We start from the raw sequence: 25,508 nt of genomic DNA, 5'->3' as shown, positions 1-25,508 counted from the left end.
TGGCTCCACTGCTGAGTAAGGGAGAATGGCAGGCGGATCTATCCTTAGCTCCAACTATAGAACAGTGTTTTGTGTTGTCCCTGAGCCATTTGTGTTTATGGAAGAGAGAAAAGGAAAAGTCGAAAAAGAAAACCTTAACCAGCTTGAAGATTAAACTAAGATTTGTTATGCAAGTTACCAGTAAAGCATGTCTCAGGAAGGAAATGAATAGGGATTGAACATAGGACATGCTCTGTCCTCATGAAAATACTGCCTGCTTCAAGAGTGGGTAATTTAACTATTACTCATATCTCATGTACTTATAAAAGAAGAAATAAATCAAAAAAGATGACAATGTTTTCACAAAAAGGTGTGTAACTCTACTTATTAAAGAAAGGACTTCTATAGTTAATTAGCTTTTATCAGAAGAAACAGGTGCAAGTGTAGATGCTAATATCATGAATTCCACAGTTATTCCATAATTATGTTTGGAAACAAATGTAATATTTTATTACACTCATTTATTGTTTCATTAAATTTTTGATAGAAGAAGGTCACCAAGGTATTTTATTGTTTTCTATTATTTTCTCCTTGTGTTACTGCTTCCATATTAAGAGAAATCAGTTTACCATAACAGTTACCTTAACAGTACAAGTGTGCTGCCTAGAATATATTAACTGAGCATTAGGTTGTATTATTCTATCACACATGAATGACAATAGTTTTCAAATTGTAATAGCAAGAGAAAGTTGTCTGTAACTGTGTCAAATTTACCTCATCAAGAAACCTCCTCTTTTCTTATGTCTTTTCTATTATTCCATGCTATTATTATTTACCTGTACAGTGATTGTATTGTGAAAGACAAATCATAGAGGAAGTCAGGATTTTATGGTGTGAAGTCTTTGTTCAAGGAACTATAGAGCTGTCACTGAAATTTTGAGGCAATATATTTGGATGAAGGAACTGTTAATCTGTATAAGGATAACTGGAAGTAAATTTGTCTTAACCATTTGCTTAACAGTTGATTTTGTCAGGCTTTAGTCTTAATAACAGTGAGTAGATAACAAAGCAAGAGGTGATGGAACAGAAGTGTTACCTTCAGCCATGCAACATCTGTCACCAGCTTCCTTCTCAAAAACCTGATAAAACTGCTAGCACCTATCCTCTCCAGTTGATTTTGTATTGATTACTTCCTGTGAAACTTCACAGCTACACAATGGTTTAGCATGTATCTGTGTCATTTATCTAGAAAAATTCATACTCCTACAACATTTCATACTTTAAAACTTTAAAACTTAAAGTTTTACAAATGCAGTGAATTTTTGTGAAATGATCTTACTGATCTCAGCACTATAAAAATAATAGCTACTTTCAAAAGGCAGGAAAAATCAGAACCTGTGTGAAGATTTTGCTCAGTACCATTCTGGTTATAAATCTTGTTATAGTTGACTGCGACAAGAACACAAGTGACTCCTTCTTCTAATCTAGATTAGAAGATACTACTGACTTTCTTCTACTACTATGACTAAGACCACAACTTCTACTACGGTTACTGACTCCCTAGTATCGAAAAACAATTAGAAGTAAATAATAGTTCCAGTCTCTCTCCCACAAACAGTATTTTGGACTAAGACTTTGTATTTTAATACAAATAATAATATTTTGAATTGACAAGATTTTGAATTGTCAGACCAGGATCTACCTGAATAATTGTACTTTCAGTGTTTTTATTCCTTTTAATTAAGTGTAGGTATTCATGTCAACAACTAAATATGGGTAATATTAATTGCAAAATATTTTCTTGACAATTTCTTTCTTTAGCCGTGATAAGATTAATGTTCAAAAGATGCTAGCTGACTAAAATAACTGCCAGCCAGTGATCCCAACTTTTATCCTTATGATTGGTGAATTATTTATGTATTTGGCAAGGTTAAGGAATTGGCACATTTAAGTAGACAAAAAAAAAAAGCTGAAAATGTTCTGATCCATGACTAAGAGTTCTAGATACACAGAAATAGAATTGAAATGCATTGGTTTTTTTAATAATTATCATAATGACTAGTGAAAATAGATGTAATAGCAGATGGCAAAGACACAAAAGGCAGAATTTGTAAAGCTGGTGAAGCAACGAAAGAGGAATAAATTAACCACATCTAGACACTGTCCAATTTTGGGTGCCCAGTAAAAGAAAGACGTCAATAAACTGGATTGAGGTCCCCTGAGATGGGGGCTGGAGCGCTTGCCCTGTGCGGAGAGGCTGTGGGCCAGGGCAGGTCCAGCCTGGAGCAGGGACGGCTCCGGGGGCACCTAACAGCAACCCCCAGCACCTACCAGGGTTATCAGAGGGATGGAGCCGGGCTCTTCTCCATGGCGTGTGGCAGGAGAGCGAGGGGCAACGGACAGAAGCTGGGATGAGGGAGGGTCGGGCTGGCCGTAAGGAGCCCTTTTCCCTGCTGGGGAAGCTGGGCAGGGGCATAGGTGGCCCAGGGAGGCTGGGCAGGCTCCCTCTCTCCTTGGCGGGGCTTCAAGCTAATAGAGAGGCCATAAGAAAAACAAGAAAAATAGTTTTCTATGAAACTGCATAAAACGGTAGCATAAAAAATATAGACAAAAATGACAGACTCCAGTTTCATAAAAATCTCTTGTGATAAAAACAGGACATTTTAGTAACTTAGCTAATTGAGTAATTTAGCTAATAGAGGGGCCATGAGAAAAACAAGAAGACAAGAAAGAAACAAAGCCCAGATACAGAATGAGTGTGCTAGGGCATGAAATATTAGGATTTGTTTTGGACTGTACAATGTAGACTGAGAATCTATAAAAGTATTATTCAGTCAAAGCTAAGTGGACATAACATTTGTGAAAGTATAATCTTACAGTCAAATCTCTCACCTGCTTTTCTGCAGAAAAATGAAATTGTAAAGAAAAAGATTTTGCCTGTATTAAATAAATTCTTAGTTTCTAATTATTCTGTTAGATTTAAAGTTTATGTTAATAGAAAAGTTTGATGGAGCTAAAGATAGTTTATATTTAGACTGGTTTATAGAAATGGAAAATAACTGTGAATTATTTTTAACTGTTGAAAAATGCTAGAAAAAAATCCACATCACCTACAAAATGAATGTAAATGAAATATGTCATTGCTTATTGTGGGCAACAGATAAGAAATGCCATTTGATAGCAGGTTTGAGGCTTATCTGAAATGATTTGTTCTCCTAGTACCAGGTGTCTGCAGCATTATAAAGACTACCATAAATGTATCTATTTGGCATCTTTTTTGGATTGCAAGCTCAGAAGAGAAACCAGGGTTGAACAGATATTGACAATTCAGCTGTCTTATGCCTAGAGATATTTTTAGAATGTAGATCTAACTTGTTATATTAACCGGAAGGTATGTAGTAGATTACTTTCTAATCTCTTCCTGTTCCTGTGGGCTGGGACTTTCAAAGAAGAAAAGAATTAAAAGAATTGCTTCTAACTCTCATTGCCTTGTAATGGAATATGATCATCTTAAAGACAAGCCTGTACAAGGATCAGGAGCACTTTCTCTATATAAGAGCAAGCTAATGTCCAAACAGCTCAAAATAAGAGCTACGCTGTACTTACTCATTCTGACTGCTTTAAAGACCCACCCTTACGTTATTAAGTTGAAATTATCTTTCAGGGGCAGTAAATCATTTAAAGAAAATATGATGTTTTGTTGGTGTAGTTGGTTCTTTCTGAAGAAAAGTGTCTCATCAAAACAGTTGAGGAAAAAAATACCTTCAGTAATGAGTGTATAAATCTTCTGCTGCCACTTGTTTCTGATCAGGCTTCAAAAATATCACAGACTTTGGGCTTTTGGCAGGATATTAAAACTGTTATCCATTTATGCAGAAAAAGGTTGGGGTTTTTTTTGAAACTGAGTTCTGTGCTGGGACCCACAACATAATTGAAGGCTCCGTATTAGGATATACCAGAAAAACACAGTGGCACATGGAGAAGCAGACACATGAATCTGGACAGTGGTTCATCAAGGTGATTATGCTGCTTTCAGAGCCTGAGATAGCGTGATGGTCTTTTCACAGCACTTCTTCACAGTATAGATATAACCATAATAAATAATCCAATAGTGTAGGTTTCTGTTACATCTACTTCTTCCTTTATCCTCAGTATTTTTTGTTGTTTTGAATGAGTTGGCATATGTTAACATAAGATTTATGTTAATGAATAAGAACTGAGCTAAGGCAGGTGAAAGAATGAGAGCTGGGGAACAATTCTGTGTATATAAACAATCCAGCAGGTGCAATCACTTATACTATTTAAAAAAAAAAAAAAAAAAAGGAAATACCAGATCAGACTAAGAATGTATATGTAACAGAATACATTTTTATGTCATTTTTCCTAGATCTAAGTACCTTTCTATTTTGCTCCTTTCTAGAAGCAGATATTTCTAGCTACTCTGTGAAATGCTTCTATTTTAAGCCTGCTAGGCAATGAATGTGATTTATTTCAAAATATGTGCTGTTTTAAGATTCCAGTATTTATTTATGTCTGAAGTTCACAGAGCCCAGGAGAGCATCGTTAGCCATTCTTTCTTGGGTAAACAGAACCTTGCTGATTACTTTTGCCATACTGACCTGGGATGTCGAACAGGGAATGCCTGACTGCCCTCCCAGGGGGTTCCTTCTCTATTGAAACACAAAGTTATCCCATACATATTCATGAAATACAGGAGGAAAATTTTCAAAAGGCCAGAACTTGTACTGTCAATGTATATTAAGAGTCAAAAAAGTATTCTGTTTTCTTGGTGTCAGTCCTGTCACTATATCAAGCACCTATTCTGCAAGCACCTATTTATGTATTCAGAAAATCCACCAAAAATTGTGACTATTTAATATTTGTACCTATGGACTGTTTATCATGATTTTAGGGATAGGGTCAAACTGAAGCAGAGAAGATACTGTCTTGGATTGCTTACTCAGCATTTTGGTAATTTTTTTTACATTCATTTCAAATTTAGAATTTATTAATATACTTAGAAATGTAGAAATTTGTCAGAATCTGTTATAATTGTTTAACTAAAATAACAAAGACATATTATGGCTTACTGATCCATTTGTGATTTGTGTTGCTGATTGTAACAGATTGGAAAGGATGAAATTGTGATGCATGTATTATTTCTGCTGACATGATGTTTTAGGACTTCTTTGATAAGCATATATTTAGGAATATCTTATTTGTGTATTTGCAGCTGGATTTCTTTATAGTACTACCTACTTTGGCGTGTGGGAAGTGATGGATTCTCAAAGTAATTGCTTCCTGGAAAAGCACTGGTAAGTAAGCCAAACAACTCACCTATTACTGAGGCTGAGAGCTGAATAGTCAGCTCAGCATGTTAGCTAGGGCTCAGTGAGACTTGGAATTAAATTTAGTCAGATTGCTTGGAGAGAATGAATAGCTTGGATAACTGATGGAGCAAAGATATAGTTTTGGGATCCATCCTGAAGCTGTAACAAAAATTCCATTCACAAATTGTTGCCACCGTAATGCCATATTTACATGATATGTATTTTCTTATTAAAATAAAATAGGTCATTTATGTCATCGTCATAAGCTTTGAAAGAGGAGCTGAATTAGTTAAAGAAAAAGAAAGCATGTCTCAGTCTAATTTGTCTCTGGGATTCTATCTCATTAGCTTTGCAACTACATCTTTTGTAACGATGACCTAGAGATATACTAATACTATCAATCTTACCTTCTTGAAACAAGAGGATGTAGCAGTTCTCCCTGCAAAATGATTTAATTCAATGACTAAATTGTTCTTTTGAGACCGCTCCTTTTGCTTAAGCATTCTATCGCCACAGGTTGCTGTGCCCCTGACATGTATAGTTTAGACATATGTAAGCAATAACTAATAAAAAGCATTACCAGCCATGAAATAATATGATTCAAGAGTGTAATGAATTCATGCATCCAGAAATTACTGGATAAAATGATTTAAAAGCTTTAAAATACAAAATAAGTGCACAATATGCTGTGAAAGATTGGATGATCTCTCCAGACATACATAGACATTCTTCCTGGCCGTAGCCACATATGATTTGCAGTAAGAGACTTCATCAGAACTTTCTGGAAGTGGTTACTTAATTTATTGTCTAATAACCAAAAAAATACAGTGAAAAAAAGCAGTAAGAAATAACTCAGAATGTTCAAAAAGAACTTCAATGCATATCACAATCCTGTTTTTCAGGCCTATAATTTTCTTCATTCAGATGGTTCTTCAAAGTGCATGGTTTTGGTTAGCAAGGCATAGAGTCTGAAATCTTATTAAGCTATCTTCTGCTTTAAGAGATGGACCACAAAAGAGCTAGTAAAATTAAAATTGTTATAATCTTGTACAGGCATCATATCCATGTTCCAGGAGATCTGTAACTCACAGGTTGGTAGGACACCTGCCTGTTTGGCACACTTTTTCTGTGGTAATGTGAACTATTGCTTATTGGCTGTAACTTTTTAGGGTGGATGGAAAGATCTCCAAACATCCGAATTATACTTGTATCCAAATCCAAGTATCCAAATTATTGTTTTAAACTTTCCTAATTTCTTGAAGTTTCTTTTCACCACTTGAAAACCACTGTGCAGCCATTATCACTTCCTCCAGGAACAGTTTCTTAACACGGTATGTTCAAAACCAAACACATGAGCACATGCTGAAGACTACATTAAAATAGTAAACCCTTTACTGATCTGCAAATGAGAAGCAAGTGTGGGATAAAACTAAAATACTAGTAATAAATATTAAGCTATATTTAAAATAGTAAATTTAAGCAGTGTGGCATTCATTTCATAAGTGTTTTATCAAACTACGTAGATGATCAAACTATAAGATACAGAGGAAATATAAAGGGCTCTTTTCTGCTTAATTATTTTTTTATTTTTTTATTATTTATTAATTATTTTTACTTACTATTTAAAGTGCTAAATAAGAGCATAGAATATTTTTCTTGTATCCTGTATGGAAATGAATCAATCAAAAATATTAAGGAGTGAACTGTGTGAACATATCCTTGCGTCACCTTGTTTTTCCTTAAAGATTTTTTCACAAGTCTTTCACATAGCTTTCATTAATGAGAGGGGAACTTCAAACTGACCAAAGAATGAGCAATGAGGAAAAAAAAGAAAAATATCCTATTTTATCATAAATAAATCTTCCAGAACTTCAGTTAAAGAATTCTTATGTAGTAAAGTGCTGAATATATAAAATAATTTTTATCTGACATGAAATTATGTATTTCTTAATGAGAAAGCCTTGAGAAGTAGATTCATAAACAGAAGCTTCACCTCTTGCTAAGGTTTAACCTTATGTTGTTATTTACTACAGAGATAAATCTTAGCTCAGTTGCTAATAGTTATATTAAATCATGGTAGAGAAGACTTTCCAGCTAATTATGAAGTAACAAAATTGACTAGTTTTAGATACTTGTTTTTGCCCTCATATTTTGAATCTCTGCTCATTTCCATTAGGACAAATACAGATTTTTTTTTTTGCAAGTATGAGTAAATTGAATAGAGTATCATATACAGCAGGTAGCACTGCAAGTGGATTTTTTGCTGTTTCAGAAAGATTTAGAATGCCAGCAGTCACTAGTTTTCTGATGTACTGCCTTCTAAGGCTGGTTTCCACACTTTGTTTAAGCACAGGGCATGGTACACAACTCTCCAGCTCTAGTAACCCAACCTAAAAAGCAAATTATACACAGCGTTTAGCTGTTTAGCTAAAGAAGACTGATATTGCTTTGCAATGCTTGAAACATTGATACGGGCTAATCTGTAAATAGTTCTCTGTCTAAAAAGGTTGAAAAAAAACCTTTAAAATCCCTAAGTAGAGACATTTAGTGATATTTAAATGGAAAGATGATTTTAATGAAAATGAAACAGAAAACACTTTTTGAAATATATTGGTATGTGAGATCTAGGGATTCAGGATTACTGAAAGATTACATGACATTTGAACATTACACTTTACCCATTACATTACATTACATATAACCATTTATTTTATCATGAGCAGTGAGATATATCTGTCTTTAAAACAAAAAGGCAGTGGAAAAAACAGGCTGACCATACTCCCCAGGCAAAAGACGGCACTTCATGAATCTTCCTCATGCCTCCTGAATGGGGTCATTTTTCTGAAGACTGCTAGGTCAGCAGCTGAAGATATTTTTCATATGAGTGAAGGAGAGCAGGCCATCTAGCAGACCAAACAAAATAAATTTAAAATGTTAAAGTGTATTATAATGCACAAAGAAAGACCCTCCTATCCTTATAAAAGAACTTTATGCCTTTTGGAAGTTGTAAGTTTTACATGAAAAAATCAAAAGGACAAATAATTGAAGCTCTTGTAACAGATTTGAAACTTTTAAGTTAAAAAGGCAGTTGTGAATCTGCTTGTGAATCTGAAGCAGAAAAAGAAGCGTTTTGAGAATCCTGGGCTGAGGGAGAACAATGGCGACATGCAAGGCTCTGGAACACAACTAGCCCCTACTGAAATGGTAGAAGAAAAGCAAGACAATAATATGGCAGGTTGATTTACCCAAATACAAACCCATACAAATATTCCAAGTAAAAAAATTAAATAAGTATAAATTGAGATTCCATAGAGAGATCTGCCAAATAAACTATTTTTAACATGCCGCACAAAACACTTCACTGTCATAGAAGAAAACAGAGACCTCACTCAGGTCTAACATTTGGACAGATCTGTTATTTCACAAAAGGCAAAATTAAAGACTGAAACAGACTGTTTAGAAACAAAGTATATTTTGAACAGAAAAAAAGCAGGTGGTTTTTGAGGAGGAATTATTCAAAAAACTGCCTAACTTCAGATATCAAAAATCATTCCAAGCTATTCGCCCAGAGTTCTCTCTACAGTAAATGCAGAGGAATAGCCATTTCAAGGGATAATTCATTTGATTTTAGACTTCTGCCTTATGGTAAGATGAATATCACCCTACAAGTTCCTTTCAGTTTGCATTAATGATAGGAAGAAACTATAGGTAGCCTAGAGGGACTAGCTCAGGTGTAGACATCTGTCTACAGATGACAGACAGACATCTGTCTATAAACGAGGTTACAACTGTGCAGATAGTCAAATGAACCCAGCAGCTAGTGACTGAAATAGCACCTTGACTATAGTACCTCTCATTACTTATAAATTGGATTCTGGTGCAAAGATGGATGTGATATCTGAAATTGCAGTGAAGTGTTTGAGGTAAAATCCAATCCTGTTGAATACATCCAGGTAGAAAACATAACATTCTGCCAGGCAGTAAGTCTTACTTTGATTCTGTCGGTTAGATGTAGCTGTAAAAGCAAATCTCAAAAAGATAAAATTTGTGTTTCGGGAAAGGGAATGTCTACTCTGAGGTTGAAAACAAGTTAGATATAAGTAATAGTTCTTACTGAGGGAAGCTGTGTTAGGACAGAAGCCAATACCAACTGAAAGAAAGTATATAGATTAAAAAGAAACAAAACTAAATGAAAATGTAGAAGTAACGAAGGAAAAATCAAATGGGTAATGACAGGTAGTAAAAACAGTGATTTGACTGCTACAAATATTAAATACCATGACTGCGGCACACTGCTAAATGCCTAAATCCCACAGCTGATCATAACAATTAATGCAAGCAGCGTTGCGTTAAGGAGGGTCAGGGGATGTACACGCAAAGGACGGCTTACCAGGGCTTTCTGGTTTCATCCAAAAGCCATCAGCAGCCGCTGGCGCCCGATCACCACATGTATCCCTTCCCTCAGAAGTATCCTCATCGCTTGTTTTTTAACTCATTGTGTTTGTTCACACTGGGTAAACAGAGGAACTGGGAGGATTAGGAGGCATTTGGATGTCAGGCTATTGCATTTGGGGATCTATTTGCCCCTCCCCTCTTTATTTCCCCCCCCAACCTGTACATACAATTTGCACATTCAGGTTAATCAGTCTTTTAACTGAACTTTATTTTGTCAAAAAAAAAGGTTTTGTTCTCTATAATTTTTGTAAAGGAGTTTTGATAGCATATATATATATAGTAGGTGGAAGACTTCAGTTGCATATTAGCCTTTTCTCTCCCGTGTTTCCATACAAGTTGCCAGTCCCCTGAGGAGTCCCCCAGCCCTGTGGGTCCCTGCCCACCTCCGGGCCTTCTATCCCCCCACCCTTGGCCCCAGCCCTGGCCCCATCTCAGCCCAGCCCAGGGCCATCAGTCCCTGCCCGCTCCAGCCCCGCCATGGCCCTGGCCAGCCACAGGCTCCCCCGGCCCCCGCCCCAGCCTTCGCCCACGGCAGTGCCCTGGCCACCCCCGGTGCCCTTGGGCCCTGCCCCGCCAGGAGCCCCCGGGCAGCCCCGGCCTGCACAGCGCCCTGACACAAGCCACGTGAAATGAGTGGCTGCTGACATGACTTTATCCCTAGCCTCAGGGTAAAAAGCTTTCCTCTATAAAGGCTGGAATAGACATCTTTGCAAAGACTTGCAAAACAAAATTATCTGGTGTTTTTCAGGTTGTTTATTAATACCATGTTTGCCCCTTTTGACTGGCTGTCCATTTCTGCCAAAAGGCAATGGGTTGCTTTGATTACTGTGATTACTCTGTTTCAGTAGCAGTAGTTAAATTGCCACTATTGTTTATTAATTTGCATATGATCTATAATACTAGTAAATATTTATATGTATGTAAAATATATGAATTTTGTATTGATATAACTACATCTGTGAGTACACACCCCTTTTAGAAGCTGTATAATTTTATATAGGTAAGAAAAGAGTTACCATGGGCTCTGTTTCTATATAGGACCTTAGAAAATTTTGTGGCTAAAAATGAGTTTTCAGTCATTCCCTCCCCAATTTCTGCATGGTAATACCATTTACTAAGATGATTTAACACCAGTCTCTGAAGAGCTTCCAGTAGTTCAGTTATTTTGCTGTACACTTAGACACTGTGTTATTCCATTTTGTTTTTCTTTCTTCCATTAGTAAGGTATTATATTGATATGCCTTGTAAATTCTGTTCCTATCTTTTTTTTGAAAAAATGTACATGTGTTCACTTATAAAACAGCTGTTTTTTTCTAATTTATTAAGAAAATAGCAATGGCTTGATATCGTGTTCTAAATATACCAGTTAAAAAGCATTATTAAATCATTCATAAGAGGGTATTCCTAACTGTACAGATGTGTGTATACTTACTGTCTTTCTTACTTACTTTACCAGAAGGCAAGTCTCATCCATATATTTAATCATTTCTAAAGCCTTTGATGGTAAATGGCTCCTTTTGAGTTATTAATGTGGAATGCAAACAGCGCAAAGCCTATTGAATGAAGCAAAAAGTTAAATATCATTGTAGAAAATCTCATCTCTGTCCTGAGGAATAAACTGAACTAAAAAGGGTCAGAGATGACTTATTACTCTTTTTTGAGCACAATAGGGCATTGCCATTTTGGCATACATAGACCTGCATACAGTTCTAAGAAGGAGAAACAACAGTTTTTCGTTTAATCCATTCCTTAGATACACAGTCAAAACACAAACATTGACCCAAATTATCCTTGCATAAGAGGATACAACTTCAGCAATTATGCCCAAATTATCTGGAGGGTTTAGGGGTTTTAAAGGGTTTTGTTTGTTTTATTTTATTTTGCTATTACCTTTTTCTCCTATTTTTAAGTCTAGTGACTGTCTGAGATTAAAAAAAATTTTTTAATAACTAGCAGAAACTTACTGTAACAAGGTTGTGCATGATATTTTTTCCACTTGAAAGCTGTTTTCAGAGTATCTTGCTCCTGTGAGGCAAATCACCACTTTCTGCATGCCAGAGCAATCTCAAATCTTCTAACCTCTCACTAGCTCCATTTTTTCAGCACAGGTAAATTAAGGACAGCAAGACTTCTAATTCCAACAAAGTGCAAAATGTCACGGTATTGTGACAAAATGCTAAATTCTGTGGCTGCATAATTGCCGTGTTCACAGTGATTGGGGTTAGTGATATCTGACCTGCTACAGTTTCAGCTAATCATCCATTTATCCTTTTATACTTGATTTTCAGTTCTTCTCCTGAAAATGACTAAAGGCTTTGGGTTTTTTGGGTAAAACAGGGGAAAACAAAGGAGAATAGGTCATGGTTGTCTGAACACTATAATGTTGCTAGTCATATTTTGAATACTATTTCTTTCAATGTGTTAAGGAACAAGGTTTATTCCATCAGGTTTTGTTGATATATAAACAATACGTTATGTTCAAGGAATTTTTCTTTAAAGCGCAGTGCTTCCACTCACCATGTGATTCTTCACCAGCTGAAATCACTGTGAAAAATATGGGTGCCTGATCATTCTTTGTATCTATCTTTGCTTGTTATTCTCTTGAGAACTTGAGTTAATCAAATTCTGTGTGATGCACCTTGGAAATAGGAATCATTATGTAGATAGTTTGGTTACTATCTTTATACAACTTCTGACCTTTTTTTCTTGATTGCAAGTATGCAAGTTCATACATTCAGTCAACTATTATTATTGTTAGATTTTCTCTTTCTTACTTTTGTCTTAACAAAATTATGTTTCAAAATAGGTTTTGCCTTTAGGGCATGACATTTTGCTGTACACTTACTTTTTAATTCCATTTCTTTTTTTTCTCCTCAGTACCCTAGTCAGTTTGATTTCCCTCTTTTAGAATATTAGAAACAGAAAACAGTATATTATAGTAATTTTAAATGTCATTGCAATACCTGAGCAAGTTGGCAACCTAATCAAGCCCCCCCCCTTTTTTTTTTTAATTTTGTATGCAGACCTGCTTCAAATAAAGAGGATAAGAAAGGTCATATTTAGTTTGGGCTGAGTATTTCTTTAGCGGCAACAATGTGAAAGGACATAGGGAAGTCATTTATGATGATAATGTAACTACTGGGTGACAAAATTAAAAGCAGCTTGTGTGTACGACATATTCTACAATTGGCTTTTGTGGCTGGAGAACTCACTAGTTCTGTGTAGTCATTTGCTGCGTAGTTATTTCTCCATGGTCAGGCTGATGTCCTCATCCATGCTCCTCTTTCAGATAGACTGCCCTATGTAGACTCTGCTGAATGACTCCAGTGGTCTTTGAGACTGCTTCTTCGAATGGGTCTGTGAGAACAACTGGGGCTGAACTGAAAATTGAGGGTGGAGGGAAGTTCATTTTGATCTGAACTGTCATGAATTGGTCTTCATTTTTTCTCACAAAAACAAAATTGTTTTAAGAACTTCTTGGTTCAATATAATTATAGAAATTTTCAATTACTCTCAATAAAATATTTCTAGTTAGAATTTTTTAACAAAAAGGGAAGGGAAGGGAAGGGGAGGGGAGGGGAGGGGAGGGGAGGGGAGGGGAGGGGAGGGGAGGGGAGGGGAGGGGAGGGGAGGGGAGGAGAGGAGAGGAGAGGAGAGGAGAGGAGAGGAGAGGAGAGGAGAGGAGAGGAGAGGAGAGGAGAGGAGAGGAGAGGAAAGGAAAGGAAAGGAAAGGAAAGGAAAGGAAAGGAAAGGAAAGGAAAGGAAAGGAAAGGAAAGGAAAGGAAAGGAAAGGAAAGGAAAGGAAAGGAAAGGTTTTGGCATTAGTCAGAAAAAGCAGCAGGGAGAAGGAGGAGATCCTTTGCCTACTGATTAAGACATTTGCTCAGTGCATGAGAGACCTGGCTTCACCCCATATTTATGCCCACTCAAAAAAAGTATTTTGGGTTGAATCACTCTCAATCTCTCTTGCTAATATTGTTCTGTTCTAGACACTGTTCCACTATGTATAAAGTACTTAAAATATTAATTGAAACAGAGACTTGCACACAAGTGTCTCACCTCTCAGCTGCCATTCCCTAAAATGACAGAGCCTTTCTTGTTTTGTTTTGTTTTCATCATATTTATACATCAAATGCGATGTGTTAGAAAAGAAGCAGCAAAAGTGACAGCAGGTCATAAGCTGTAGGCTACTTTCTCAATGTCACTGAAGCATGTTGAACCCAGTGAACAATCTGTGTAAGAATGCCTGAACCTCCCAAGAGGTTTGGGCATGCAGGGGCTGATTCTGTAAGGTACTAAAGAGCCCTTGAAAGATCATGTAATTTGAGATTCACGTAATAGGAGGCCCTGGATCATGCATACTGTTAAAAATAGCACACCAAATAAACACTGAATACTGCACCAGCCGAATCCTATTCCATTTCCATCTTTTTTCCAGTGTTTTACAACTTCTGGTGGCCAGTTTTAAATCCTGGTTTATTTTAAGACAATATCTCAGTCTTATCCTGTCAGGATAGAGAAACATTTTCTGTTTCTTTTGAAATTATTGGGATTGCAGCCCATACCTGACTTTGCATTTTGCCCGTTCCCACTTCCTCCACTCAGGCTCAGATCCTGGGGTGTATGTACCCTGGCTTCATACTAAGCCATACTGTGGCAATATCCAAGGTACCCAAGCCTCACTTCATTCCCCTCTGGTTCCCATGGAAAGGGAAGCCAAACGTTCATCTTGGCCTGAACACAGGTATTGTGTGCTGCTGCGGGTGCTGCTGTGGGTGACTGAGAGACCAAGACTGAGCCACACAACGCATCAGATCAGTCTGGATGAAACCAAGGAGACAGAAGGTTTATAGTTACTGCCATGAGGCTCTATGCTCCACATAGCTTTGAAGACTTTCTAATTCACCAAAACTTTTCTTTTGTTTCCTTATCACAGTTCCTTTTTCCATCATCCTAACCAGAAGGATACATATAGAAAAGCTATTTTGATTCTGTACATTTTAGCTTAGTTCTGCTCTGTGCAAAAACATTTAGTCTGCACTCAATACCATTTGTTTCCTTTCTCCAGTTGCAGTGGATGAATGAGCCCTCCACAGAGACAGGGGGAGGTAAACAGTGCTAGTGAGGGTCAGTCACCCACTGGGGCCCAAATATCACATTTCTCCCTTATTTTCTTCTTTCTTAGCTGTATTTCGTTATTGCAGATTAGTCAGAAGTTCTCTCAGGTCTGCCAATAGATGGGGCTACAGATTCTACTTTTTTTATAGTATTTTTGGTTTGCTTTTATTTTTTTCCCTAAGGATCAATAAACATGCTGGCTATTTACTCTCAAGCTCTATCAGATATATTTCTATCAAACTGGTGAGCATTAGTTCAAGGACTGACTTCTTCTGGTATTTTTATAGTGAGAAATTCTAATCACATATATTAAAATCTATTTTTAACATTCAATCTTCTTTATCAGATTTGCACCTGAAAATAAAATTGATTGCTGAAATCACCCACAATGGCTGTCCTATTGTTTTCATATCTTTCCATTTTGAATTTTATGTGCCCCAGACTGTTTTGTCACTTTGTAAATATATGTCATCACACATCCGTAAAGGTATGGAGGGAAAAATCTGATCTGTTTCTTCAGTATTTATTCTAAATGTATTCTGATGTGGAAAAGATCCCAAGCTTTCACTTATTTCTGTAGTCAGCACAAAAAGCCACATTATTTTTCCTGTTACTGTGGTTATGGAGGCTCACGGTCCCTTTATTTGTCTCAGACATGACAATGTTAGCTTTTGCAGCATTTCCGTAGTAACTAAATACTTAATTTACAATAAACTTTAAAGCAGATTTTACCATCTTATGATTATCTTACAAATAGATAATCATGCTTTTTTTAAAGAAAGATTTTTTTTAATCTGGAGACATCCACTTGCCTATCATTTCATAGATAGATAATTACAAATGGTCTTCCTCTCTTGAACTGAAAGAATTATGTAATTAATGGTTGCAGAGTGATTTTATGCAAGATAAAAATCGAATGATTTTTTTCAGCTCACTTTATCAAAATACTCCTTATAGGAAATTTCAGGTTATTCTAGTCAAGAGTTCCCTGAGTTAGTGTAAAGAAACAGTGCTGTGCAACTTGCATAACAAAAATGAAATTCAATACACTAGCTTTGCTCTGTTTCCAGATCAACTCTCTTCTATAGCTAACATTAACATCTGCATAAGACCATTTAAACTTAGTTTTGAACAGCTCTCTGTGGTTTTGATGGTACTTGAAAAAGGGCTTGGAGTCATTAATTTGGATCTCTTTCCTCTACCCAATTGCTAGTTTTCATGGAACTTGAGAGTGGAACACAATGTCTTTGACTTTACACCTGTGTAAAACCTGGTTAAAACTGAATAATAGCTTTGAAAATTTTTAGTAGAAATCAGAGACATGGAGGCAGACACCAGCAGATACATACAATACACTGACCTTTGTCACATGTGCCTTTGTTTATTAGAAAAGCAGGCTAAAATGGAGTTTCAAGTGAAACTACTAAACAGAATATAAAAAACCTAAATAGGTATTAAACAGGTGTTACCCAATCAAGTAACAAAAGATGTCAAGGTTTTTATTGCAGGCCATGTATTAGTTGCTGGGAAAACTACAAATAAATTCAATTATGAGAAATACTTTTGAGAACCCAATTATTTTGGTTACAGAATTTTGTTGAGAAATTAGTTACAGCAAATAATTGAAAATTGCAAAGTTTATCACACATATCAGAAATTAGCATTTCATTTCTGTTTTTTAATAAAGGTTCCATAGGTCCTTCTGTGCTTCTTTGGAAGTACTCTAGGCAACAATTAGGGAAACTTGCATAAGTTCTGTCTCCACTACAAAACTGATACGATTTCGGCAGAAAAGTAATAATAAAAAAATCTAAGTGGGCAGATCAAGCCCCTGGAGAATAAACACAAGATTTATCCTGAAGATGCTTATCTGCTGAATAAATGAGGAAGGCAGAATTTTTTTGTGATAAGTTATTTTATAATTTGGAAAGGAAATGTACATACAAATAACCAGGCAAACTCTTGGCAAACAGTTTGGAGAAGTTTCACAATACTCTGCTATATCGTCTTTATCAAATTCCATTTGCAAATTCTCTTTTATGCAGCCTGAAGAAAAAAATCTTTGGACTGTGCCAGTATTAGAATCCACGTAGGATTGCCTAAGAAGCAGCTGAAATGAGTATGTTGCATGGTTGCCTTCGTGATTTGTCAAAGTTACATCAGATATATGCCAGAATATTCACTAAAGAAACACATTCTAGGAAGTGAAATTCTACCCCCAAAGTTCAGCTTGTGGCATCAGGGAAGTCTGTAGGAACATGTTTCTTAAAGCTCTCAAATAGTTACTGCATCCGTTGTTGTAGGAACTTCTCAAGGGTTTTGAGCTCTTGAGTTTATCAGTCCATATTTCCATGCTATACATTTCTGGGAGGAAGAAGAACTTAGGCAACTTGAAAATGACATCAGAGCATGTAAAAAAAACATGAAAAATAAAGCTGAAGTCACTGTACTCAATGTGCAGTACTTCCCTTTCTCATCTGATAACACTTTTTCAACAACTTGATTTCCACTACTACCTCTCCAAGTTTAAAAAGAGACAGAAAAAGCAAAAGTTTGAAGGCAGTGCTCAGATACTTTATTTCATCTCACCTTTAACAAAACATTTAACATTCTGGCAAAATTGTCTTTGTCCTGACAGTAGCTGTTCTTTTCAGATACTTAGTTCTACTACTGCTGGTTTGTTATCTTTATGCTGGCTATGTCAAACAGCCAGTGGGCAGTTTGCCTGCAACTATGTATGAGCATCAGTGTATCAGCTCCACCTCCTCTCTGATGTAATCCGGGGTCCTTTGGTTTGGTTATGATGAAAATTGTGTATTACTAGGCTTCTCTTTCCTCATTATGAGAATTACAACTTGTGTTCTTGTTCCAAACAAACCACACCAATTGTTGAAAAGATATATTCACAGAGGCTATTTTATTCACTATGCTGAGACAAGTACCTCTGAGAGATTTCTGACTATCAAAAGAAGAAATGAGTCTGTTTTGCTCTGTCTACAGCATGTAAAGAGAACTGGAGAACAAATTTACTAAAGGGTACACTCTTAGCCCCTGAAAATCACAAACCATCTGAGCTGCTTGAAAGACTGAAGGTTAGTAATTGTAGTGCTCTTGCTACTTTCATGCTAGCACTTTAAAGACCTGTCAGACAGATTCTGAGACAAAATACTGTAAATGCAGAGACGTCTTTCTTTTTTAAAACTATAAGGTGAAATTAGTAGGAGTTTACTTCCACGATGTAACTTCCAGATGTTCCACTGGACCAATGAGAGTGGCCTCTGGAAGGGAATAGGAATATCGTCCAGATTATCTTCTAAAAGGACGATACTCCTTATATCCGCATCCAGTGCAATAACTAGTAAAAGCTGCAAGGTGCTTCTTGATTTTAATATATAAAGTATTTGTTTTGAATGCTTAAGGAATATGGGAGTATTTCTGAAATGAAAAGCACTGTTTAAGTTTTAGAAATATTTGTAAACAGAAATGCCTTCTTGAAATTAATTTTAAAATAAGTCACCTTAAACCGTTTCCATGATAATGCTTGTATTTGAAACTGCTATATGTATTTTGTGTTTCTGGCATCGAAGTCTCTCAGAAATCACAAATTTTGCTTATTCAGTTAAGCTGGCTAAAAAGTAAACCTTTAATCAGGCAGGTACATTGAAGTTATATGCCATGAAGTGCTTTGCTGCCTGCAGTGCATTTACATAGATGGCAACAGTAACAAACAATGTAGGTAGTAATTTTATATATATATATATATATATATATATAAAATATATAATTATGTACAGAAAAGAACAGTGAGACAGTTTATTTCCAGCCAAATGTACAGTTAACTTTCAAACCATTATTGTAAAAATAAATGCTGTTAATTCTGTAAAGGTGAAATTTATATAGCCATATCAGTGTTAATGTTTTATAGGATAAGGCCTAGGATAACATAATGGATCCAATCTTTGACTTATTTTACAAGAGCAGTAAAACCAAAGAGGGCTATAGTTTCCTCTATAAGAATAAAGGTACATTCTTGCCAAAATAGGTCTGTTTTACACAGACCTGAACACTGGAAGGAAAAATAAATTATACCAAAAGGTTTAGTTTCCATTCTTCAGGAAACTCCATCAGAGAAAAATGCTTTAAAACAAAAAATGAAATCGCCATGTTTCCTTCAGAAGACTTACAAGAAATTGCTGAAATAAACAAAACATTTCACGCTGAAAATAAAATGGGACTCTGAGCCAGACTGAATGGGGCTGCCTGGGTTAGGAGGAGAGACTGGCTGGAAGCCTCACAACTCTGTGACCTCTTGGTCAAGTCCTAAACTCATAACTGCAGGTACTGCTCTCCTGAGCAGATAAGGAGGCATGAAATTTTCAGTGACACCTTCATTTTCACGCCTTTTTTTACTATTATTATTCATATCGAGGTGGGGAAAATTGCAGTATCCTTTTGAACAACAGATTCTGACAAATCTCTTTTCTTTATCATAGAATTACTAAGATAGTTTTAATATTATTAATAGTGTAAAATAGACACACTGTTCACCAGATACGTGCTGAGCACAATGTTGAAGTTGGATTTCACTAACAACAAGCCCTGCTTTAAACAAATCATGCATTATTATAAGGGAGGGAAATATAATAAGGGAAAATAAGGGAAAAAATCTTAAATGTCAGCTGAAATGCTCTTAAAAATAGATGATTAGATTCTAAATAGTTCACATGCAATTGCTGTAACACAATCAGCCATTTTGAAGCGTAGTTCCAGCATGGAGCTGACTTATTTATAAGCTTTTCTATGGCTCTCTTCCCTGTAATACGTGAGCAGCTCAAAAACATTACTGGATTTATCCTGGCCTCCAACGACTGCTGTGAACCAGGGTGATATTTCATTCTGACAAGGAATGACTTGATTTACCTATAGCCATAACAGAGGTTCATCAGAACACCCATTTTATGAGTTTCTGTCTACAGTATTAACTCCCTATAAAAGATATATATGTTGGGTATGCTTTGGTACGTGTGTATGAATTCTGTATGTAGGCAACTTCAAAAACCTACTGTTAACAGACCCTGAAAAATCCACAGGATCTTATGTTTGTCTTTAATGAAGATTTTCTTTTGATTGGGATCTGAATAGGAAAGAATGTGAATTTTGTTGCTTTAGATTCTAGTTCCAGTGCCCATTCTGCCACCACTGATCGTTCATCAGTATGAGACGTTTGCTGTTTGATTTGCAGTGGAGAAATAGATAATGACTGTACTCCAGGATATATGCTGACTGTGACTTGGTTTGTCTAATACATATTATTCAGTCCTGAAAAAGAAGGGCTCACATGTTCTTGTAGAAATCTCCTGTCTAACACCAATGCTTAGTTTCCAGAGAAAACTTTCCACCACAAAAGCAAACAAACAAAACCATCTTTAATCAAAGAGGGTGAAAAAGAGCTAGCTTTCCTTCTGCTTGCTCAGGTCCTTTCATTCGAAATTAAAACTAGACGATTTGCTTTGGTTTTGTTTGTTGTCCTGACACCTAGGTCTGAGTGCTGAAGAGTAATGTAAGGGGGCTACTGAAAAACATGCAAATTCAGGTCAAGTTTGGTAAGTGTTTTCAGTTTAAAAAAAATCCATAACTAAACAGAATGAAAAGATTAGGAAAAAATAAAGGATTTTTTTCCATCTATGCTGGAAACAGTGGGAGAAAGGGCACTAAGTATGTGGGGGAAAGAAAGACTATATTCTCGAGAGTGGGGAGTTTGGGGGAAAGAGAAATGTGAAGGCTCAGGATTTTCTGAGTGATGCTGTTACACAGCTGCCTACTTTGCTTGTGTATAATGCCAATCCTGGCGTTTCTGGGGCTTCTAGATCTTGCAGAATTACAACTAATATAGAAAAAAATTAAATTATTTACTTTAATAGTGGTTATTCTTTCTTGTATTTATGAGCATTTAAGGTTTGTGTAACATATCTCTATAATGGAATGCTACGTAGTACACAAAGGAAATTCTTGCATGATTGTTTCATGGTGCAGTGAAGCACTAAAAAGGATCTGGTACATTTGGTTTCCTGAGAGGATTATGTACAGATTGATATACTTTGTGAAAAATACATTTAAAAGGTTGATCAGATGTGCTCACAGAAACATCCTTCAAAATAAAAGACATATCCTATTATTTGAAAATATCAAATAGTAATTTGATATAATTTCATCCATTACAAAAAGGCTCAATGAAGTCACTGTGCAAAAAATTCTGTAAAATAAGTGAAAATTGCCTCTGACTTCTGTGCTTCATGAAGTTTATGTTTACTGCTTCATTCTCATCTGACAGCAGAAAAATAGGAGGACAGCACCCTGTACCATCAAAATGGAGCAAGATAAACGGAGAAAATGACAACTTCTCAGGCTCCTATTTCTTCTTAATAAATAAACAATGTAGCTCAGTTTGCCAGAGGGAAATCTAGAGACATTCATCTTGCCTGTTTACCCCTTTGCCCTTATTTCTGACCTGGATTTGTGCCATTTCCTGTGTATTAGAGACCTCAGAAAGGAAGGATTCAAAGTATATAACACAAAGTGATAAATTATTTCTTTAATCCCAGCATTGTTTTTATGTTCTTCAAAAACAATCTTTTAACTTTTTCAACTTTGTTTCCTAAGAGCAATGACTAAAGAATTGTTAGGCACCAAAATTAGGGTCTAAATAGGTACAAGACATGTTTATCACAGTCTGACATTCTAATTTTATGTGACAAATATTTTAATATTTTCCCAAATCACATGCTATGTGATAATGTGGTAATGTTGTATCTTCAGATGATATAACATGACCACATCATTGCCCCATTGCTCCCTCTTCATAATTACCAAGATTGTACTATTATTCAGGCATTATGCCATTAGAATATGAATATCCCATTTCTTTATCCTGCATCAAAAGATTTTCACCTATTATTACTATTTTAATCTATAACTGAGCACTTTTCTGATGTTTTTCCTAAACCTCATAAGTAGGTGAAGTGAGGTGTGAATGCAAAAAACTCTTCACATCATTCCTTTTAATAATTACTCTACCTATATAATTGATGTAGTTCAGTCAAGTTTTTTGTAGTTAATTTTTTTTTCTTAACATAGGCTTGACCTTTTTAATGGTTTAACTTATTCAGTACTTCCCCAAAAATCACAAACCAGAAAACACTCCCCAATATTTCAACAAACAGCATCAGATTTGTTGCCAAAAGCCAAAACTAAACCAAGACAACAATATTTGGTACGTGGCATAAGAAATCTGGCCTCTTTTGGCAGAGAGTAAAAATAAGCTTATTTTTATAACTTAATCTCTCAAGTCATTCCATTTTGGATATTTTTGAGCTTTTGTTCGAAGGTTGATTAAATCAGGGAAATTATTTCCTTTTGTTAGAAAAAAGAAAAAAAATAACCTCAGTCAATCAAGATAGATAAATTCATATGTAACTTGATCTAACGTAAGGTGTAATATAAGCCCCTGGAAACTCTGACAAGGATTTGATAATGAATATAAACCTTAAATATAAAGGTTGGCATATAGTTTTTATTTATTTCTTTATTTTTAATTCTTGGAGCCATTTGGCTTGAAACTCCCCAAAATGTTTGTAAAAGCAGCAGTAGGAAGTTTCAAGAGTTATGATGAACAATGTTGTGTAAAAATTCTGAAGTATAGATGATATAAAATTATCCTAAATTTAAGAATGCTCAACAAACGCATGAACTGCTGAGAATCTATCCCAATATTCTCTAAAGTATTTTAACATCCTGAGAGGCTTTACATGCCACAGTCCCCCCAAAATGGTTAGATTAGAATGGTTGGGTTTCTAGGCGAGGGTCCTATAAAGAAGAGAGACAGAGTAATTAAACTAACCAGAAAACACCCAGACTACGTTAACACTAGAGAAAGTCAGCTTTCATTACAGAGGAACAAATATATCAATAAAACACTGATAATGACAAGCATTCTAGTAGAGGGATTGGAGAAGATCAGCTCTCCAGAGCGACTGCAATACTGTTTTGTTCCTAAATACTGTTTATTTCAAGATTTCTACTGTGAGACTATTTGAAGATTTTATTTCCTCTGAAGATGAAAACTGTCTAATGAGTATGTTCAAATGTATTATATAGTCTTCAAACACAGTGAAAAGATGATAAGGCCACTAAAGTGGGATAGAATGACAGACTACCATTTTTCAATACAAATATCTACACGTTTATATGCCCTTTCACCACATTTTTTGTTTCCAGAAGACAGGCCTCATACTGTTGTAAACTTAAAGTTCCCTTCTCTGGTTTTTTATCACGCAGGGTTAAGCAAGGTTAAGAACCAGGGCGAAAGCTTGGTTCATGTACAGTGGGTATCTGCCTGCTTTCTTCAAAGCTAAAAGTCTACTCATCCACCTCCCACTGTTAATACTGCATGTCAGTTCTTGTTCATAGTTTCTGGAATAGCAATCTACAACCATTTGTTCTCCATTTAAAAATCAGTTTGGCCAGCTGGCTGATGGGACACAGCCATTAGGTAGGGTATTTGCATACTAGATACACGTCTGAATCTTATCTTCTAACTTACTCTGCTTAATGCCACACCTAGTTTTCTGATAAACAATCATTATTATCCATTAATAGCTCTGTCCCTTTGCAGGCAGTATAACTTCATTTTCCATTTCAGCTTCCTTTTTATGAACACACTGTAGAATTTCCTGAATGTTTTGATAATACATTCCTCTCTGGCAGAGTAACATCACAACTGCCTAAGCAGCATCACAAAAAGACAAAATGAGCATTAAGTGAGGCATGTAGGATTGACGTGACGTACTTTCTATATTTCTCTCAGTTCTAAAACAACATTTCAAAACAATTTTTCCCTAAATATATAATCAGGAAGTCAGGCAGCTGACATTGACTGACAAGAGGAATGCAGTAGTGGCTTGAGTTGACTCCGAATCATGTCATGGCATTTCTGTCACTGAAGTACTCTTCTACTTGAATGACCACCTTCAAATCCTCCAGTCCTTTCTCAGCTCTTTCATGAGTCCAACATGCAATTTGTTGACTGAAGGCTTTGCAGAATAATTCCTGAAGGAGAAAGAGAGAAAACACATTTAAAAATTCAGAAAGGAAAATGATGTGAATAACTCCGGAGAAGAGAAATTCTGTATAAATTAGGCTCCAACCCAGGTACAGGTACTTCAGGTTCCATTGCTAATATAAAGGGATGAATAGAAAACTCACTGTAATGCAAACTAATTTGGCTCAAAGAGCTTCTTATCATCAGTGCTGTTTTGCATTCTGCCATTTCCATGTTCAGATAGACGATTATTCTGATTCTCAGCTTCTAAAAATGCCTTGGTGCATAAAGTAGATAGAAATGCTTATTTCAGTCAACCAAGCAGGGACTTGAGAGCAAATGGGCAGGATCCATCTAGTCAGCATCCTGTTTCAGACACTGGCCAACAGCAAATGTCTAAGGAAGGTTATAACAGTAAGGTACACCCTTTTCCTTTCTGGTTTGTCTTGAAACCAAGACTACACAAGAACAATTTCCTGTTTTCCTTGTAAGCTTTGTAAATGGCTCAGGCTGATATTTCCAGTGACAATAATGGAACCAACTTATTCATCCTAACTGCGCCAAAAAACATTGCCAAATAAGTTCCTCGTTTGAAGTGCAAATACTGGGAAAATTTTCCAGCATTCAGATCAACATATCTCTTTTGACTGGGTAGCTTCTGTTGTTTCTAAGGGAAACAGTCTTTGAGTAGTTTCCAGAAATCAGAGTTTAGACAACCTCTCAGTCTGCACAACCAGTGGATTTACGATGGTCGATGCAGCCAGAAACCTAGTAAGAAATGCTACACTTACCAGGCCAGCTGCCAATAGTAAGAGGGTCTCCTACACTGAAATTTCTTTCTGTGCTGCAGGAATTCCTGAAAACTCAACATATAAATCTGAAAATCTTCTGTGAGGCTGCTATGTGCACCAATATTAACTGTATCCAGACTTTCTGAAATCAACAGGAATCTCTTTGTGTTCTTTGCTATTCCCAAGTGCAGTGTTCATGGATCGCCCTCCAGATAAGACAGACACTTTACTATATCATCATCCAATCTTGGCAATATAGTTTCCAAAAGCTACATTAGAATATGGATAGCAAAGTTTGAAAATCTTCATTAATTTAAGGACCAGGTAAATAAAGTTTTCCATCTCCTGATTATATACACATACATATTTATATATATAGTATGAATATAAATATATATACATATCTATACATATATGTAATTTTTTAAAGAGAGAGTTATGTATGTGTATATATATATATGTGTATATATATGCATATAAAACACTGCAGCTTGATTTCCTGATTGAGTCCTAGCAGGATGGTTGAGTTTTGGTTCAACTCCAAGCGCTACTCTCTCTCACATTTACCTATGTGTCAATCAGATGCACCATTTGAAACCCTGATCCTAACATGGGAGGGAAGGGTTTATGACAATTCATTTGATGGATGGCCATGTTTCATTCTTTCATCTTAGTTTAGCCAAAACCCCTCCCTGAAAGCTATTACTGTCTGCTTTCTCCAAAAAGGGATAAGGAGGT

The sequence above is a fragment of the Apteryx mantelli genome, chromosome Z (assembly GCF_036417845.1).
Source record: "Apteryx mantelli isolate bAptMan1 chromosome Z, bAptMan1.hap1, whole genome shotgun sequence".
In the NCBI taxonomy this organism is placed as follows: domain Eukaryota; kingdom Metazoa; phylum Chordata; class Aves; order Apterygiformes; family Apterygidae; genus Apteryx; species Apteryx mantelli.
Note: the sequence above shows the minus strand (reverse complement) of the source record.